Source organism: Bos taurus, chromosome 11, assembly GCF_002263795.3.
Source record: "Bos taurus isolate L1 Dominette 01449 registration number 42190680 breed Hereford chromosome 11, ARS-UCD2.0, whole genome shotgun sequence".
Classification (NCBI taxonomy): Eukaryota; Metazoa; Chordata; class Mammalia; order Artiodactyla; family Bovidae; genus Bos; species Bos taurus.
Genome location: NC_037338.1, coordinates 9322510 through 9328509, shown reverse-complemented (window position 1 = coordinate 9328509; position 6000 = coordinate 9322510). Strand labels below are relative to the sequence as shown.

The following is a 6000-nucleotide window of genomic DNA, read 5'->3' as shown; positions in this document are numbered from 1 at the left end:
GATAAGTGAAAGAAAGTGAAAATGAAGTCGCTCAGTCGTGTCCGACTCTTTGCAACCCCGTGGACTGCAGCCTGCCAGGCTCCTCTGTCCATGGGATTTTCCAGGCAAGAGTACTGGAGTGGGTAGCCATATCCTTCTCCATGGGATCTTCCCGACCCAGGGATCGAACCCAGGTCTCCCAATTTGTAAGCAGATGCTTTACCGTCTGAGCTATGAGGGAAGTGCAAAAGTGAAAGTGAATAAGGCAGGAAATATTCCGTTTCTCAATAGAAAATAGAAAATAAAAACACTCAAACCACGTCCATTGAGTCGGTGATGCCATCCAGCCATCTCATCCTCTGTCTTCCCCTTCTCCTCCTGCCCCCAATCCCTCCCAGCATCAGAGTCTTTTCCAATGAGTCAACTCTTCGCATGAGGTGGCCAAAGTACTGGAGTTTCAGCTTTAGCATCAGTCCTTCCAGTGAACACCCAGGGCTGATCTCCTTTAGAATGGACTGGTTAGATCTCCTTGCAGTCCAAGGGACTCTCAAGAGTCTTCTCCAGCACCACAATCCAAAAGCATCAATTCTTCGGTGCTCAGCCTTCTTCACAGTCCAACTCTCACATCCATACATGACCACGGGAGAAACCATAGCCTTGACTAGACGAATCTTTATTGGCAAAGTAATGTCTCTACTTTTTAATATGCTACCTAGGTTGGTCATAACTTTCTTTCCAAGAAGTAAGCGCCTTTTAAATTCATGGCTGCAGTCACCATCTGGTATGTTAATACTATGTCCTATTATAAATATTTCTCCTAATTTGTGTTTGCCTTTTTTAAGCTTTGCATAAGGTATTTTTTGGCTCACACTTAATGTGGCCCAATTCAATGTTCTCATTTATAGCTTCAATATTTCACGTCCTCCCTTATTTCAACTCCAAAATAGCCCACTGGATGTTTGTGTCTGACAATTAGATGGATCAAGCTTCTCAAGTCAGAAATCTGTGTTTCACATGTACACCCATGGCGGATGCATGTTGAGGTATGGCAAAACCAATACAATATTGTAAAGAAAAAATAAATAATAATTTTTTTTAAAATAGGAAAAAATAAAAGAAATCTGTGTTTCACTTGGTAATTTACACTCACTCTAGTCTTTGCTCCTGAGCAAGTTTCCATTCCTGTTCCTGAATTCTCTTCATGGTGCTAGGGAATTCATGGGCAGCCTCTCTCTCTGTCACCATGGCTGCAGCTCTCCATCAACGCTTGGCCAGGCCAATGCCAGGCTCGGGTTACCAGCTACGGGCCAGAACTGACTTGCACATGATCACAGAGAATAAACACCAGTTATCACAGCAACAGTTGCTGTGGCCCAGCCTCCAAGACCTCCTTCTTACTTGGGTCCACTCATCTTGAATTGGGCTCATATGCTGAGCTCAAGCTAATGTTGGTGATGGCGTCTGAAAAGTCAGCTTCTCCTGGGACCTCAGAGTGCTCGTGGTGGTTGCTTGTTTCTTCCTCTATGATTTCATCTGTCTGAGACCCAAGCTTTGAATCCCACTACACAAAGCTAAAGAGTGGCTAGAGATACGAGGTGATTCAGATTCAATCAGGGGTCAGCAATGACTCACTAAACATGAATTTCACCTGGAGGTTTCTCCTTAGTGCAGCAGAGCAAAGGTTCTCTGAGGTCATGGGAAGCCGTTATTAGGAATGAATGCCCCGCGCTGTGCGTGACAGCATCACCTTTCTCATAAGAGGTAACTGTAAGAATTTCCTGAATGATGAAAGCATGAATAATGCAGGAATGAATGATGATGCCTCCCAAGCTACACTACACTATTGCTACATAAGGGATTAAATTCTATCCTGGGGCAGGTCAGGATAAAGGAATGCAAAGGATTCTAGTTTCTTCTAAAGAGAGGGTTGTTTTAAATGCCTTTGAGATGGGCATCTGGTCCCACTTTGCCAATAAAGTCCGTATAGTCAAAGCTATGATTTTTCCAGTAGTCATTACAGATGTGAGAGTTGGACCATAAAGAAGGCTGAGCACTGAAGAATTGATGCTTTCTAATTGTGGTGCTGGAGAAGACTCTTGAGAATCCCTCGGACTCGGGCATGTGGCCCTGGTGGTATGGCGGGGGCAGGGGTGAGGGTGGATCTAAGTGAGGAGATCCAGAGCCAGCATCCCAGTCCTCCCTGACATCATGGACCAGCACAGACATGATGTGGGGAGCGAGGACCAAGAATTCCTGGGAGTCGGGTCTATTTATCTCCCCACTGACCTGGCAGGTGGCAGGAGACCAGGCCTTCCCCCTCCATCTTCTGCTTTAGCTCTTTTCAGAAACACCTGGATAATAGTAAATAATACACATTTCCTGAGTTATTTTGCAGATGTGAAAAACCACCCTCTCCACCAAATGGGCTTCCCTGGTAGCTCAGCTGGTAAAGTATTCGCCTGCAATGCAGGAGACCTGGGTTCGATCCCTGGGTTGGAAAGATCCCCTGGAGAAGAGAAAGGCTACCCACTCCGGTACTCTGGCCTGGAGAATTCCATGGACTGTATAGTCCATGGGGTTGCAATGAGTTGGGCAGGACTGAGCGACTTTCACTTTCACTTTCCACCAAATGAAAGATGTTAACTACTTGACAATCTTGAGCCCACAGCCCCAGGCCTCCTGGAGCCTAAGGACTGATGGTGTTCATCCCTATGACACCACGGGCTGCCGCACCATCAGTCAACCAGAGGACTGATCACACACCCTGAGACCCGCCTCCGTCACCTGCTTTTAAAAGTGTTTTGCTGAAATCCTCTGGGGAGCTTGGGGCTTCTGGTACCTGAGCCACACTCCTTGCTAGGCTGTGCAGTAAACCTTTCTCTGCTCTAAACTCTGAGGGTTTGGTTTGTTTGTCTCACTGTTCGTTGGTCACAGAAATTTGCATTAAAACTCCCTTATGCTGTTGCAGAGTTCAAGGCAAGGAAATATCCACAAAACACCCACTCTTCTGACATTTCTCCTAACTGAGGTACAGAGGCCAGCCAGACTTCTCGGATTCTTAAGTTGTGCTTCTGTGTATTTATTCTAAAAAAGCGTACAAGGTGACTTAAGAAAGTAAATTGTTGCCTGTGCCACCCACCATCCATCAACCATACACGGATGTTAGAAAACAAAATTCAGATATTAGAAAACAAAATTTGAAGATCTTACTGGCTTTTCCCAACAACTGGTGAATCCCAGTAGCTAGAAGTGTGCCCCAGGGAGTTGTAATAAATGGAAGGTTATTACGGGTGGAGGGAGGGTGGGGCAAGGAAATCAGTAGCAAAAGAAAAGAGCTGTTTCAGGCCAGATCACCTCCCCTATGGGGAACAGGCAGGGGTCTTACTGTGCAGATGACTGCATTCTAGGGCTGACTAGGAAGTTTCAGATTGTCTGTTTAAAGGTTACGTTTCTGGGAGAGGTTAAAATTGCAGTTTTAGTCTTAATAGCTGTCCTGGAGGCAAATGACCTCATCCCGGAGGCAAAGGGATCCTATGGTTTCTTTCTAACAGGATCAACAGAATGTGTATATACATGCAATGAAATATTATTCAGCCTTATAAAGGAGGGAGGGACTTCGCTTTTGGTCCACAGTTAGGACTCCATCTTCCAGTACAGGGGCCATGGTTTTGATCCCCAGGTCCGGGAGCTAAGATCCAGCATTCCTGGTGGCCAAAACACCAAAACAGAAAACAGAAGCAATATTGTAACAAATTCAATTAAGAGCTTAAAAATAAAAAAAAATCACAAAAAAAAAGAAAGGAAACTCTTGACACCTGCTGAAACATGATGAACACTAGAGACCCTGTGCTACCTGATGAAAGCCAGTGTGAATGAACAGTCGCATATATGTACAGACCATATGGTTGCCAGTTTATGGCCAGACCACCTAAAGCCCTTAGAATTTCTAAGAGATAGGAACAAAACAGATCTTTTGTTATAATATTTGGGTTTTGTCCCAGGTCCTAAAATAGCTCCAGAGGGTAAAGGTGAAAACAAGGTCCTGATGTTCACAACAAGCCTCTTTCAACCAAACCTAAATTTATGTCAGTGAGATGACTTTCTGGAAAGCCCCTAAGGATGCGGGCTGCTTGTTGCCAAGGGAACGAGTCCTGTGATTAGGGTTTGGCACTTGCAGTCCTACCCCGACCTCAGAGAAGGAAAGATTGAGTTTCTCTCTCCTGAAGTCATTGACTTAATCGATTGCACTTGTAATAAAGCCTCCAGAAAACCCACTGGAGATGGAAAACTTCTTCCATCAATTAAAATTCCATTTTACTTCTTAGAGGGAAGGGGTTCAGAGAACGGATTCTTTACTACCACACCATCTGATTGTGTGTTATGTATATTCTACTACAATAAAAATCCTCACATTTTAAAATGTATCTACCTGGTGAGAAGGGGAGGGTGGTGCACCTGGGGTTACTCACGCCGGGCCCATGCCCCACCCACCCACACCTTGCCCATGTATCTCTTCTCTCTGGCTGTTCCTGAGTTCTGGCCTTCATATTAAACAGGTAAACATAAGGAAAGTGTTTGCCATCCTAGCAAACCATAGAGCCAAGGGAGGTGGTCATGGGAAAAGTCAGAGGGATGTTGCTGAAACTGGGGTGGCCTTGGGGGCCTGAGCCCTTCGGCTGTGTGATCTGATGTCACGTCCAGCAGGACGGTGTCAGAACGGACGTGACTCGTAGGACACTCAGCTGGTGGCCACAGAGCATTGGAGAACTGGTTGATGAGGGCCAAAGAAAACACATTTGGTGCCGGAAGTGAAATGTGAGAGCATAAAGGGGAAACTGTTGTGTTCCCTTTAGCTCGGTGCAAAAGGACAAATCCTGCATAAAATTCCACTTACCAAGGTACCTAAGGAGAATGCTGGTTGCCAGGGGCTGGGGGAGGAGGAAAGAGGGAGTTAACAGGTGCAGAGCTTCCCTTAGGAAAGGTGGCCAGTTATGAGGCTGGGTGGTGCGAAAGGCTGCACAGTGACATGAATGTACTTAATGCCACTGAGCTGTCCATTTAAAATGGTTAGACTGGTCGACTGTATGCTATGTATGTGCTCAGTACTCAGCTGTGTCTGACTCTCTGCTGCCCCGTGGACTGTAACTCACCAGGCTCCTCTGTCCATGGCATACTCCAGCAAAGAATACTGGAGCGGGTTGCCATTTCCTACTCCAGGGAATCTTCCCAACCCAGGGATCAAGCCCTCATCTCCTGCATTGCCTGGAAGATTCTTTACCACCAAGCCACCTGATTGTGTGTTATGTATGTTCTACTGCAATAAAAAGCCTCACATTTTAAAATGTATCTACCTTGTGATTTTAAAAAAAAAATCTTTATTGGATTTGTTACAATATTGCTTCTGTCAGGAATCGAACCTGCACCCCCTGAAGTGAAAGGTGAGGTGTTAAGCCCTGGACCACCAGGGAAGCCCCACCTTGTAGCTTTCCTCCTGAACATATACAAGCCCATAATCCCAGGCATTTAGGACATTCTGAAATGACTCTGCGGGTACAGTGTGAGTCATGAGGACTGCGCTTCGCATGACTCCTGAAACGCTATTGCTTACAATCAGGCGGGCACTCTGGCCATTCGCAGTCAGGCGATGCTCCACCGGTCCTGAAGAAGGCGGCCCTGCCCAGGTCCGCGCAGATGGAGCCGCCATCAGAATGGTGGTGCACACAGACTTGGTAAACGCTTCAGTTACCGGGGGAAGGAATGAGGCGTGCCTCTCCTCTGAAGCAGCAGGAAGCACGAGGTGAGTGATTGCTTCCTCTCTCTGCTCTTCAGTTTCAGCTTTTATGACTGTGGGAGAGAGCAGAACTGAGGGGTAGGCCTGGGAGGTGGGAGGGAGCCCCACCTGCAGAGGGTTTCCTCTCTGTCTTCTCTATTTTGTCATTGGTCTGGCTTCAAATGTCACCCCCTTGGGGACAGCGAATGGCACTCAAGCAGATGGAGAGTTTCCAGGAACTTGGGTGGCAC

General features: G+C 46.5%; 1 protein-coding gene across 1 annotated transcript in view; it reads left to right on the top strand.

Moving 5' to 3' along the window:
* The first annotated feature begins 5753 nt into the window (after window positions 1–5753).
* The window catches only part of FHL2 (four and a half LIM domains 2), a 54093-nt gene continuing 53846 nt past the window's right edge, over window positions 5754–6000 (top strand). The window contains exon 1 of the mRNA XM_059891157.1: window positions 5754–5776. The gene's annotated coding sequence lies outside the window, so the exon portion shown is untranslated. The remainder of the gene's footprint in view (window positions 5777–6000) is intronic.